The sequence below is a fragment of the Mustela erminea genome, chromosome 17, assembly GCF_009829155.1.
Source record: "Mustela erminea isolate mMusErm1 chromosome 17, mMusErm1.Pri, whole genome shotgun sequence".
Classification (NCBI taxonomy): Eukaryota; Metazoa; Chordata; class Mammalia; order Carnivora; family Mustelidae; genus Mustela; species Mustela erminea.
In genome coordinates this window covers 21,264,766-21,278,319 of record NC_045630.1, presented here as the reverse complement: position 1 = coordinate 21,278,319, position 13,554 = coordinate 21,264,766, and the positions used below count along the sequence as shown (strand labels likewise).

Sequence of the window (13,554 nt, the reverse complement as noted above, 5' to 3'; positions counted from 1 at the left end):
TAAGTCATAAAAGTATCTTCTGATGAAGTCATTTCCCTTTTTGTTGTAATTCACCGAAAATAAAAAAGACATGGACATAAGTAAGATATTGACAAATAATGTCAAAATAGAAAAATATCTAGAAACATATAAATCTCTAAATAATATTGGGCAGTAATTAAATTAGTGTTCTGTGTAAAAATACAAGTAACAGCTTATCTTGTATCACTAAATAAAGAGACAAAACAAATTACATATATACTTGGATTGCAACTACAGAGACAATAAAGACATAAGGACATAAGGACAAATTCTGAAGGGTCACACCAAAGTAAAAATTGACATTTGAAATAGTGGAATAATGAGAACTATTTTCTTTCAACAAAAATTTCAAAAAATTTTTCAAACAAAAATTTCAAAAAAATTTTCAAATCAGTGTACCCATGATTTAAAGAGAGAAAAATTTCACACTAGCACATACAAGTCTGAGGTTGTACTCATAAATTTTGGTTGTATTCATGAATTTGTAGCTCTTAATTGGTTTATCATAGTCTCTGGAAAAAGGCACAGAAATATCTCTTGGCATTAGGCAAGGTAATCTGTTACTGTTGTGAGATGAAATATTTGAAGGTGAAATATTTAGAATTTAATCAAAACAGTTATTGTCTGGATCCAGTATTCTTTCTCAATCCTCTCACTTGAAACTTTCACCTTTCTTTTAAATGCACAACTCTTGGCAATGTCATCTTCCTACTGTTAGTCCTTAATGAGTATACAAAGAATTCCTTTGATTTAATGAAATAAGACACTCTACGAACTTGTAACACTGAAATTCAACCATGGTTGTATTTTGGTTCTGTGATTGTTATTATTGGTTTTTATTTTCTCTACACACTCTTGCAATGATGTATGTCTGTTCATACACACATGTGTATCTGTCTTGCTTTTTTTTGCTTCGGAGGAGAAATATCGAAAACACAAAATATTCAGGCTAATTATAAATGTTGAATATGAAACTGAATCATCAACATGAGTATCCATTTTAAATGTAAATTCTTCTCCTAATATGACATTCAAAGTATTTACCTTAGTTGGTGGCTAAAAGTTTCCCCTATTTGAAAGCTACCACAGTCTCATTAAGGTCGATAAAGTTAATTACTTTGTACCACTGTGAATCTCCTCCAAATGTATTTTCAACCCAAGACAAACCCGCACCTGGTGCCCATACTTGGTATTGGGAAGGCAACCATAGCGGCCATCCCACTCCTTCTCTTCCCAGGTCAGCAAAACACTGCTGCAATTGCAAGGCCAGACATGGGCTTGTCACATGACCAGTGCTTTCCAAAAACTATAGACAAGGAACAAGAGACGTTCTGTTGCATTTTTCCGGTATCACAGGGATCAGCCCTTTCTTATCACCACAGGGTTTCAATACCTGTGGTCCAGGTTCCCATGCTTCTCTACTTCACTTTGAAGAGCATTCCTGTTACCTGATTATATCAAGCCTTCTCTTTAAAACCTGAGCTCCAAAAGGCAGGGTTTTTTTCTTTGTTGTGCAGCCTGTACTCAAACCAAAATGTAATAATTAACATGTGTTTCACAGGCATCCATTAATAACAATTAGCAGAGACACTGAAAGGGAGATTTGTCCAACTAAATTTCCCAACCACACTGAAGAATAGTGCTTAGACTGGTGCTGATCCAGATCCCACCAGAAAATCGACATCGACTAGATGAAAGTGCCCTTTGATGTGAAATTGTTCATTTACATGGCCCGTATTTACTAAAAGTTGGGCTTACGAGGCAGTCTGCTGCTTGGGTTATGAGTTCTAGCACTAGAATCAAAACTAGTTGGGTTAGAATCAAGGCTCCACCATATGTTTATTTGTTTTTTTTGGTTTGGTTTGGTTTTTAATTTTTATCAAGTCCCTTAATCTCATTGGCTTTTAGTTTCCTCATCTATAAAATGAGAATAATAATCATACTTACACCAGGGTTGTTGTGAGAGTTTAATGAGGACAGTATGCATGGGGCAAGGCCTGGAGTAGATTAATCCCATTAACTCTGCTGTTGCTAATGCTGCTACTGCCAATAACCTTGTGACAACATCAAAGACACTGCGTTAGGTACCATGATTGGTTAAGTAAATATCTACCCTAATACAAAGAGCAACTTCAATGAGTTTAGGGGGAAAAAGATGATACTTTTCTTGTGCTTATCCCTACTTAGGCTGATTTAAATAAATCTGCATTTCCATCTCAAAAAAGGTTAGTAAGCAAAGTACATTCTTTTTAAGATTTCTTAGTAAAGTACTTTCTTATTAGAAGGCATGCCTCCTACAAAAACTTTGTTTTTATTTTTCATACGATGAAAAAGTCAAACTTTTATTGTGTTTAAATGAGTTTTTAGAGAACGAAACCTCTACTTTCTTGCTTTTGGAGACAGTAAGACATCATTTCCTGTGTTTGTCATTAAATACATCTTAGAATTTAAAATTTTGTGATAAAAAGTATTTCAGAAACATGCTTGATCTTTAATTTCTACCTCTCTAATACTTAAAACCATTAATACCCCAAACAAGATTGATAAAAGCAGCATTTACCAAAAAGAGAAAATAGTTTTCTGATTTAGGATCACTAATTAATATTTCACGTAAAAATACTACTCTCAAGTTATACTATCTATTCTCTGTTCCTGAAGTAATCTAGAAAAATGTCTACGTCTACACCTTAGTTTATATTTTTTCTATATAAAAGGCTGTTTTCCCTCTTGTCAAAATTTTCTTCAGGATTTAGGTCAGGTCTCAACATTTTTATAAACACCTTCCTGAACGTCTCAACCCTTAGAGATCATTCTTCTGAATTCTTTTAAGAAGATGTCTTAACTGCTTACTTATGAGATGCAGTAGGCATTTTCTAAAATGGCCTCCAATGATCCCTACCAGCTGACTGTCATACCTTATGTAATCAATCCCCTCTCTTTGAATATGGGCTGAATCTAATGACTTTCTTCTCATGAAGAGAATAGTGCAAAAGTGATGGGCTATTGCTACCAAAATTAGGTTACAAAGAGACTACAGCTCCTTGCCTTGCGAGCTCTCTCTTATGCTTTGATGGAAATTACCCATGTGCACTATCCTATTTTTCCACAGAGAGGCCCACATGGCAAGGACCTGAAGCTTTCTCTGTCCAAAAGCTCATAAGGAACCCAATCCAAAAACCATGTCAGTAACTAAGTTCACTCTTCTCCAGTCAAGCCATGCAGTGACTACAGGACAAACCAGTACTTTAACAACACTAGGGGTATAGTGAATATTAATAAAGCTCTGAAGTCATACAAACATTATCTCTAATGATGCATATGAATCTCATTATGATAATGAAATCAATAATGCCAAAGGGATGAATTAATTGAAGAACATTCACAGCAACTGAAGTTGAATTAATACACTAAAGAAGTTACTAATGAAACATATACTCTGCCAAAGAATAATCTGACAAAATTAAGATCTCTTATGGCAAATACTCTTCTTCTAACATTTTTTTAATTCAACAAATAATTTTTAAGTTCCTACTAGGTAACTAACCATCCTCTGTGCTTGAAGCTAACCATTGGAAGCCTAATACGTAGTTGTATTAGGTGAATTTTTTTAAAGATTTTATTTATTTATTTATTTGTCAGGTTGGGGGGCACAAACAGGCAGAGAGGCAGGCAGAGGCAGAGAGAGAAGCAGGCTCCCCACTGAGCAAGGAGGCGGATACAGGACTCGATCCCAGGACCCTGGGATCATGACCTGAGCCAAAGGCAGCGGCTTAACCCACTGAGCCACCCAGGTCCCCTGTTTTAGGTGAATTTATGTAACTTCTTTTGAATTCTATAAATTTCAACCCATCTACTGAGTTTACTAGAAACAAAAAAAGCTGAATATATTTGGCACAGGTCAGAAGGAAGAATGTGTAGACGGTGTTTTTCTGAAGAACAAATAGAACAGAGTGAAATCAAACAGAGCAGATTATTAAGCACCTCGCGTCTGACAGCACTGTGCACGGCACAGTGGGAGAACTGATGGGGGAGACAGACATGATTCCTTTTTCCATGGAATTCACAGTCTTAGAGAGAAAAGGGAGAATAAAACAAACAAGCGAACAGAAAAAATAGCAATAGGTTGGAGTAAGTGGAAAGATGGAAATAAGCAAGCTACTGGGACAAATAATAGGGAGAATAGCTGTTTAATATCACATTACCAAGGGAAGAATTCTCATTTTCTTTGTATAAAACAAGTGTCCATAATCTTTATCCATTTTGATATTGAACTGTTGGCATTTTTGTGTCAATTTGAATAACTCTTTACACATAAAGTAAATGATGTTTTGTCTGTGATATGGTTGCAAAAGTTTTCTCCAGTTTGATGTTTCTTATAAGCAATTTTGACCACGCAAAAAGTTTTCTTTTATGTAGTAAGTAAAATTTATTACTCCTTTTCTTATGGTTCCTGGTTTTTATCATAGTTGGGAAAGCTTTTTCATGTTGAAGTTACATAGAATTCTCCCATGATGTCTTCGATTACTTTTATGGTTTATGTTTTATATTTACATCCACGATCCATTTGAAGTTTCTTCTGGTATAAACTATGAGGTATGGATCCATTTTTTTCCAGATGGCTACCCTGTTGGCTCATCATTATTTATTGAAAAATCCATTTTTCCCCATGGATATAATATGCACTGCAATTCACATATGTATTCTATATTTTTTTCCAATGATTTTTTTTTCCCTCCATGCCCAGAACCAAACTGTCTTAATAATTGGGGTCTAATAAGTTTTAATCTCTGGCGGGGCTAATTCCACATCATTGCTCTCCTTTTGCTGAATTTTCCTGGCTATTTGTGCTTGTATATTTTTCCATTATCAACTCCAGATCAGTCTATCTAGGTCCAAAATATCCTGAGTTTTGTGATTGTCAAATGAATTTATAAAATGAATCAGGAGAAACTGACAAGATGCTAAGGCTTTCCTTGGTGTATTATTCTAAATATTCCAGTGTTCTTTGGGCAACATTAGAAGCTTTTAAAAAGTTTTTTTTTCTTTTTTCTATATAGACACTTGCACATTTCTTATTAAGCTTAATGCTATTTTATATATTTTTGATGTTGAACACTGAGGATCTTTCTTCCATTGGTTCTCCTAATGGCTGTAACTTTGTATATATAGAAGTCATTGATTTTGTGTTTAATTTTTTCTTTCTCTGCTGTTTGGAATTTTTTAACTCTTTGTAAGAATTTTCAGCTGATTCTTTTGGTTTTGCAGGTACACAAACATATAAGCTGCAAATATTTTATTTTTATATCTCTAATTTCTTTCTCTTGTCTAACTGTATTAGTACTACAGAACAATGTTAAATAATAGTGGTGATAATGGACATCACTGTCTGTTCCGAGATTCACAAGCATGCTTCTAATGTTTCCCCATTAAGGATGATACTGGATTTCGGACTGAAATAGATAACATTTTACCAGGTAAAGAGAAGCATCTATTTCCAACTGTACTAGAGGTTTTCCTTTTTTTTTTTTTTTTTAATTTATTTATTTATTTGTCAGAGAGAGTGAGCACAGATAGACAGAGTGGCAGGCAGAGGCAGAGGGAGAAGCAGGCTCCCTGTGGAGCAAGGAGCCCGATATGGGACTGGATCCCAGGACACTGGGATCACGACCCGAGCCGAAGGCAGCTGCTTAACCAACTGAGCCACCCAGGCACCCCTAGAGGTTTTCCTTTTTAAGTCTGAACATTAAATTGTTGCCTTTTCACAAGTATAAACATGTTCTTTGCTCCTTGAATGTAATGTTAGTAGATTCGATGTTAAATGTTGGGGTTCCAGAGCAAATGATCAAGGCAGAATGCTTGGACATTTATTGGTCAAGGTAGAATTCTTGAGACATTTATGTTTTATTATAGCATGGTAACAGAACCAGTGGGCAAAAAGAGCTGCCCTGGGGTTTTGAGGGGCTGATTATATACTTTTCAATATGGGACTGGGTTAGGAATAGTGGAAGTCTCTAAGGAATTTGGAGGCAAGATTTCCAGGATCCTGAAGGGCAAGGAAAATGGTTGTTAGGACAAGGTCATTTATTAAATTGCCTAATAAAACCTGAGTCATGAGATCCTTCAGATCTATATCAGTGGACCATATGCTTGGAGGATGATTGTTAACACATATTTTGGGGAGGTAGAGATAAAGGAAGTTTCCAAAGGGATTTTAACAGGATCCTGGAGGTTAGGATGATGTCAGGCGAAGATTGCCTTCTGCCTCTAGCAAAGTATTAACATCAAGGCAACTAAGCTCTTTGAGGAAGGTCACCCTGCAGTTCTCAAGTACTTGTCAATGGGCTTAATTTAAGTTGTAAAGGTTTTTTTTTTTCTTTTGCCTTTGTTCTCCACATCAGATTTCCTTTTATTTACTCAATCGTTATCTCCTTGAAATAACCTCTTTAATGAGTGTGGTTTTTTAAGAAAAAAATTTGTTTATTTTAGAGAGAGATAGAGAGATAGAGGGGCAGGGGAGAAAGGAGAGGGAGAGGAAGAGAATCTGAAGCAGATTCCGTGATGAGCACTGAGGCAAAGGCAGGGCTGGATCTCATGACCCTGAGATCATGACCTGAATCAGAACCCAGAGTTAGACACTTAACCAACTGAGACACTCAGGCACCCCTAATCAGGAGGTTTTATTCTTTTAATGTCTACAGTCTGTCAGCATTTCATTTAGGATTTTCACGTAGTTATTTGTATGAACATAAATATAAATGATCTAAAGTTTTCTTTTCAGTACAATCTGTATTAAAGTTTGATGTCAATATCCTGCTGGCAACATTTCAAATATTGTTAAATTTTCTATTCCTGTTATTTGGAACATTTTAAATACCATTACATTATCAGGTTTTTAAGGGTCTCATAGAATTCTTTTGTGAAACCATCAGAGCCAGTGGATGATGTATGTGGGGGCATAGATTTCTCTGCCCACCACCCCCATTCCCAGTTAATTTGTTTGTTTTTGTTTTCTGTACATTCATAGAGTCCTTCAGGTAATTATCTTGCTCTAGAAATTTAACCACTTGATTCACTTTTTTAGAAATTATTTTTTTTTTTTTTTTTTTTTTTTTTTTACTATTTTTTTTTTCAGTTTGAGCGATACCGTTTCCTCCGCGAAGTGCGGCAGTTCACCGGGAAACCGGATAAAATATGGAACGCTTCACGAATTTGCGTGTCATCCTTGCGCAGGGGCCATGCTAATCTTCTCTGTATCGTTCCAATTTTAGTATATGTGCTGCCGAAGCGAGCACTTTTTTAGAAATTATTCACCTAGCATTCAGAAAACAGAATCTCTCATGGCTTCAGTTTCCAGCATTTTTGAAGTGATTTTCCCTATTACCTTTCTTACATTATATACTTGTACACTCTACACTTTTTATTTCATTAGCTGACATTTTACCTTTCTCAATGGAGTATTTCTATTCATCTCTTTTCTAATTAATTTATTTCTGCTTTCATGTATATTGATCATTTCGTTTTGCTTTCCATGGATTGATTTCGCTGCTGCTGTTGTTTTCTAATTTCCTAACATACTACTCAAAGTAGAAAATCTATATATTTTCTTCTGGGATTTGTTTTATCTGCATACTATAGGTTCTAGTATGCTGTGTTTCTATTATATTTATTTTCTAGATTTTAACCATTTTAGTTTACATTTCCTCTCAGACATGACTTTAAGAAAGAGATTTTTAAATTTGATAAAATGTGGGTTTAAATTTTCTTTTCTTATTTTTTTTTTTTGCATTCGTTTTGTTGCATTGTGATTAGTACAGTTTTCTTTGTGGTACTGTAGATGTTTGGTTTCTGTTAGCATTCCAGGGTCACTTAAGATGTATTCTCTATTTTCAGTTTTAAATATCAGTTAGATCCACCTTATTAATTATGTTGTCTAGGCCTTACAGATCTAGATATTTTTGTCCACTTGATCTGACAAGAACTAAAAATTAAGATTTCTCACGCTAAGCAGCTTTTATTTGTACTGCTAATACTGTTTTGTTCTCTCAGTGGTATGGAGATGTATTTCTCTGTTATATTTTCACTGTGAATGTTTCAATCCTTTATAAAGTATTATTTTTTCTCAAATAACATTATAAAGTGTTCTTTTTGACTCATTTAAATTTGACTTATAACAAATCTTGCTATATATCAAGACCATGACCATAGCTTGCTTTTTTAAAATTTTACTTAGTGTTTGTTTGTTTAATTATTTATTTATTTACACTTTTGGGAGGGGAGGAAGGAGCAGAGGGACCAGGAGAGAGAGAATCTTAAGCAGACTCCATGCTCAGCTTAGAGCCTGATGGGAGGCTCACATCATGACCCTGAGATCATAACCTGAGCTGAAATCAAGAGTCGGAAGCTTAACCAACGAGCTCCCCAGGTGCAACTCCAGCTTGCTTTTAATTTGCATTTGAAATAAATGTACTATGTCAACTGCCATTTTCTTGCCTTCTATTGTCCCAGTTTTGTAAGTTTTATTGTTTCTACTGTCAGCGCAACTAACATTATAGTCTCTTCAGTGGGCCTCACACCCACCTTTATTTTACTCTTGGTCAAAGACTGACAAGGACCCAGTGCTCATGGCCAGTGCTCTTGCTGTAGTGTTTTCAAACATCTCTGGGAGGACAGCAGTTCATCTTCTAAAAAATTTCTAAAGACGTTTCAGGGGAACGATATTCCCCAAGTTATCCATGTTCAAAACTGCTTACTACTGCTTTTGTACTTCAACATTTTGTTGGTTATAAAATTCTTAAACCACACTCTTCCTCGAGATTTTATAGATGTTGTTCTACAACCTTCTAGCATTGACTATGTTAAAGAGCAGCTTAAGGTCACATTAATCTTTTTCTTCTACACATGACTTCTTTCTTGATCACCCAAAGGATTCTTTCACTACCTCTGATGTCAAGCCATTTAACTTCGGTATGTTTCCACGCTGACACCTTTGGAGCAATTTCCACTGGGTTAGATGTGCTTTTTCAACATGTGAACTCAAGCCTTCTTTAGAGAAGTGCACTTAATTTGTAGCTTTCAATATTCAATATTGAATTCAATAATTTACATTTTTTTAGTGACTCCAGTAATGTGCATGCTTCGTTTTCTTTGCCTCTTTTATAGCTACCATTTTCTCTCTCATCCTTTGAAACTTCTAAAATTTATTTCATTTTGCTCAATTTTTTTCACAACCGTCCTCTAGATCTTAGTGGTTTCAACAATGTTTATTTTTTCTTATTTTCCTGCTAACTTAACCTTTACTTCTCTGATGGTTTTATTTTTCTCTTCCATTTCTTCCTCGAGCCTCTCCAATTGTTACCTACCATCCCTTTTCTGAGTTCTTGTATTTTTGATTTGCACTAATCCTTCAGAGACTTTTACTTCTTAAAGGTTTTGTTTTGATTTATTTTTAAATTTATGGCACAAAGTTGAATAATCATTTTTGTCCCTTTTACAGCCACATTGTTTTATTTTTTCTCATAAACTTTTCTTATCCAGCTTTTGGTTTTCCCCCTCATTTCCTCATTTTTTTCCCTGTAATTTTTTTTTTTTTTAAGGAGCTCTTGGGCTGGTTCTGCTTTTATATTATAGTACTGAAACTGATATATATATATATATATATATATATATATATATATATTTTTTTTTTTTTTTTTTTTTTTTTTTCTATGCCACAGTTTGCTGGAGGTTCATGAGGGAGGGGAGGGGTCCAGGGACATGTTCCAGCATAACAGCACTTTTCTCATGATAAAGGATTTAGTTTGTATATTTATTTGCCTTTTTCATTTCCTCAGCCAGTGAACATGGCGGCTGTGGCAGTTTTCTTAAATATCCTCTTCTCTGCTGCAATAGAGAAGAACTGTTTGCTAAAACCATGGCTGTGTCTTCACACTGCCATTTCTTGACTTAACCCATTTATTTGACTACTGAGAACGAAACTGGGTCTGAGAAAGCCCCTAACTTCTGCGGGTGTACCCAATGCACCAATGCTTCCTGGTACAAAAATGGAGCTCAGACATTGAACCTCAGTGTATGTGCCTCGTCTTTAAGAAAGCCCTCTTTAATGCAGCAGCTATATTCTGTCTCAACTCTTGTCCATTTCTCCAGCCCACTGCACAGTGTCCACAGCTTTGGGCAGAAATTCCTTTTGGGGGGAGGGGCGGAATATGGGGTTTTAGCAGTCTCCAAGTTTCACCAAAAAAATGTTACATTTTTGTTTCTCATTCACCTTGGTGTTTTGGATACTTCCCATGAAGAGGATAAGATAATGTGACTTTAAACCACCACATTCAAATCAGAGGTCCTATTATAAATTCTTTAGTTTTTAGTCCTCACTATTGAATATTCTCAAAATCCACATGTTTTTATATGTTTAGGAACTTAGTTGGAAGTACTCAGAAATAATGATAGCCATCTGCTTTATGTCTGGCACTGTTCATACACATACATTATTTTCTTGTGTACTCCTCCAAACAGCTCTGCATGTAGGTATTATTATCTATGTTTTACAAATGAAGAGCAGAGCCCAGATTTCAACCTGGATCTATCTGATGTAAAAGCCCACGTTCTTCACTCCAAACCACACTCAAACTAGTTCTATTCTCCAAAGATAATTTTGAAATGTTTAATTGTTGTGGAAACCAAATAATTCCTGTTTGATTAGATTGTGGCATTATTTCTTTGTTTTGGAATCTGAATTTCTTTAGTCTCCTCCAAATGCTTTTTTTAAACCACTGGTTACATATAGGAGGAAAAATTTTAGAGAAATGGTTGCACGCTGTCAAATGAGGACTGGACTTCCTAAACTGTAAAACCACAAAGCCCAGCATAACACAACCAATATGCTGTTTGGTTTTGTCCCCTAAGCAACTGACCAAACACTACTCTACGTATGCCTGCCAATGGATTTGACAAAGATTAAGAATGTTGATACACCTCCTACCTAAAAAATAAACTTTGAATAAACATAACATAAGTAACAAACAGAAGAACATTCAAATCAATTTGAGAGTAAGATTGCAAATGTTTCACTTTGGACAGAATTGACATAATTATTTCATGAATTTTTTAAACTTGCTACAAGTATAAAAATCCTTGGTCCAGTATTTCAAACAGTTACAGACAGAAATTAACAATTGCTACCATATCTTTCTTGCCATTCAAAACAAGGTGCTGTATAAATCTTCTGTTCTTTCAAAATAAAGTTTTATTCCTCTAAAGAAGACATTAAAGAGAAACACAGTAATAGAAGAACACAGTATTTCAAATGAAGACCGGTGTTTTTGTACCAGTTCTTGTATTATTAGTGGTTTGAATTTGGGTAAGTTATTGAATTCTCTAACTTCAGTGACTTTGTGCATAAAATAGAAGTGTTTCTGTGTAGTTAACACCTATGTAAACAGCTAGCATAGTTCATAACACATAGTAGATACTTAGTAAGTATTTATTGAATCTGAATAACATTAAGAGCAAGTTCTTGTTTCTCTTTTCTGTTGCATTTAGAGCTAATAGAATCAGTAATAAAACTCTACTCAGTTTTTCTCAAGGATAGATCATCTATTATAATTGGGCTTAAATAGGGACACTGGGGTGGCTCAGACAGTTAAGCCTCAGATTCTTGATTTGGGCTCAGGTCAAGAGCTCAGGGTTGTGAGATCCAACCGTTCTTCAAACTATGCTCTGGGCATGGAGCCTGCTTAAGATTCTCTCTCTCCCTCTCCCTCTGTCCTCCCCCTATCACCTGCACCCCCACTCTGTTTACATGTATATACACACACTCTCTAAAAAAAAAAAAATAAAATAAAATAAAATAAAATAAAATAAAATAAAATAAAATAAAATAATTAGCTTTAAATAGATGTTAATGATCCATTTATTTCTTCTTCTTCTATTTTTGGCCACAGCATAGAAGTAAGACCTAACTTTGGCATGGACTCAAAAAGTTTTCTGTACTTTTTTCAACAAAATAGATCTATAGCTCTGATGAATTAAAAGGTTTGAAAAAATGTAGGTTGTGGAATAAAACAAACATGAATACCATTTCTGGCTTTGCTGCTTACTAGCTGTAACAAGCTATTTACTATCTCAGAGTCTCGGCTTCCTTATCTGTAAGATTCTAACAGATTGGTTAGAACTGAATGGGATAAGGCATATAAAACAATGTAGGAAAAAGGCATTCAATAAAGGTGAGCTCTTCCCCTATGAAAAATTCCAGAAGGCTTTACAGTTCCAACTGTCCTTACACCCAATGGATGTGTCCATTTACCCCTGGGATTTAGCCAGCGCTCAGTCCACAAAAACTGCTAATACATTAAGTGTTTATTACTTTGCTATTAGAAGACACTGCATAGCTTACAGACAGGGTGTATTTTACTGAATTACAAACTTGAGAGAATGCCCGGTTTTTACAATCCCTGATCACAAAAAGCATGCAATTTTGTAGGAAGATAAAAATGAACCAAAATAGGGGCACCTGGGTGGTTCCGTCATTAGGCACCTGGCTTCAGCTCAGGTTATGATCCCAGGAGTCCTGAGACTGAGCCCCTTGTCAGGCTCCCTGCTCGCCAGGAAGCCTGCTTCTCCCCCTCTTGCTCTCCCTGCTTGTGGTCACTCTCTCACTGTCAAATAAATAAATAAATAAATAATCTTTTTAAAAAAATGAACCAAATAAGTGCAAACAAGACTGTGTGAATTAAGTGTGGTGCAAACAAAGCCACTGACGAGAAAGAGACAAGTTATCTTTCATCTGGCACAATGTGTCTAGTGGTTGAACACATGGAGTTCAAAAGTGACTGCCTATGCGCCAGTCCTGCTCAGTCACTTGCTGCATGACTTTGGGTAACCCGCTTTAACAATTCTTTAAGCCTCAGTTTCCTCATCTTTAGAATAGACTTTCCCAGGGTTGTTGAGAGAATTAAACTCTAAAGCCCAGCACCCAGGATATGTGAGTTAATGATAATATTGCTACAAAGTTTCACAGCAAGTATATTTCTCCATCTTGAGCAAAGCCATGCTGTCCGGCTACCACAAACTGTTGATGATGGTGATCAAACAAACAAACAAACAAACAAGTAGCTACTCCCTATTAGCTCCAAAATGCCCAGCTATGTTTAGAAGAAAAAAATGTAAAGAGCAGCATTTTAGTAAAGCAATAAAAATATAATAACACTGGACAGCACTATGAATCTAGGAAATTTCAGTACTTGTTTCTCTAAGTCTGGATTGTTTTAATTTTATGTTGAAAATGCTTCTTGCTTAAATTCTCGTTCTGAATTTAGAAATAAAAAGAAATAAGGAAAGAAAGTAGGTCCTTTGGGTGATTTATTTTTCCAGAATAGGGTATTTTACTTTGGTCCTATTTGCTGGCATTCACTCACGCAAACTGCTCAATGGACCTGATTTGGATTTTGCTAAAACCACAAAGCCAAGAGATGGCGCCTGGGAAGCCCATGACTAACTTCCATCCTAAAAATAAGCATCTTTGCCAGAAATCCTTAG

At 35.5% G+C, this 13,554-nt stretch overlaps 1 protein-coding gene and 1 non-coding gene across 4 annotated transcripts in view; both read right to left on the bottom strand.

Annotated features, from left to right (window-relative positions):
• Positions 1–13,554, bottom strand: part of HMCN1 (hemicentin 1) — a 474,548-nt gene that overhangs the window by 371,867 nt on the left and 89,127 nt on the right. The gene's annotated exons all lie outside the window — the stretch shown is intronic.
• On the bottom strand, positions 7,207–7,313 carry LOC116576859. The gene has a single exon (XR_004280318.1). It is a non-coding gene; the product is annotated as a U6 spliceosomal RNA (small nuclear RNA).